At 43.2% G+C, this 981-nt stretch overlaps 1 pseudogene; it reads right to left on the bottom strand.

Moving 5' to 3' along the window:
- Positions 1-585: 585 nt before the first annotated feature.
- LOC119352545 overlaps positions 586-981 on the bottom strand; it is a 3,210-nt pseudogene continuing 2,814 nt past the window's right edge.

The following is a 981-nucleotide window of genomic DNA, read 5'->3' as shown; positions in this document are numbered from 1 at the left end:
GGAGGTGTAGATGATAACATGCGGAGTTCCGCCCTGGCAGACTCCTGGCCAGCACGAACAGACGGGGAGAAGATCACTCCCCGTCGAGTCGGCGAGACAGGTGCAGGCGATGGTGGTGGCGTTGGAGCGCTCGCATTCACCTCGTTGTCCTTAGGTCTTCAAATTTCCAAATAATGCACCTATGGCTTCCTGCTCGCCTGTCATTGAAGAAGAAAACAATGTCAGTAAAGCCTATGTGGCAAATAAAAAAAAAGGGAGAGTTTCACGACACAACAGCACACAGTTTTCCTCCAGGGAAATATTAACAGATCAATATTCTGTCTGAACTAAACATTGGAACTAACAATTTAGTGACTTGACACACCAGGTTAGCAAGCTTTTTTTCAGAATGTCACATGTATGCAATTTGTGAACATCGAACATTTCTTTCAGGAAATATTAACAGGTCATGATTCCATACGGACTTTTCTTTCCGGAAATATTAACAGATCATGATTCCATATGGACTTTCCTTTCGAACAAAATATAAGAAAAAGTTTGACGAGAAATAAGAAATAAGTGTGTAAGCACAAATACCTTGGGCGGTCATCTAACGATTTGATCTGCTTCCTTTAACTTTGGACATTTGTATATCTGAACCTTCTTTATGTATGCAACTGCCTCTGCTCCACCAAATGAAACTAGGTTTGGACATTCCCAAATCCTAAGTTCCTCAAGTGATGCAAGATTACCTCTCCAAATGTCACCTGGAATGGATGTTATACCCTGGCACCCACCAATGCTCAGAGAGATGAGGGATGTGAGGTTCTGTAGGCAGCTGGGAACATATGGAGAGATATCCCCGCAGTTCCTTAAGCTTAGCCTTTGGAGATATGATGGCAATACCAGCCCCCTTTGCCAGTTAAGACTTGGGCAATTAATAACCACCAGATGTTTCAGATGAGGAAAACCCACAAACCTTTCAACTGGCAGGGACAGTAA

Source organism: Triticum dicoccoides, chromosome 2A (assembly GCF_002162155.2).
Source record: "Triticum dicoccoides isolate Atlit2015 ecotype Zavitan chromosome 2A, WEW_v2.0, whole genome shotgun sequence".
Lineage (NCBI taxonomy): Eukaryota > Viridiplantae > Streptophyta > Magnoliopsida > Poales > Poaceae > Triticum > Triticum dicoccoides.
Note: the sequence above shows the minus strand (reverse complement) of the source record. Positions and strands in the feature narration are given on the sequence as shown.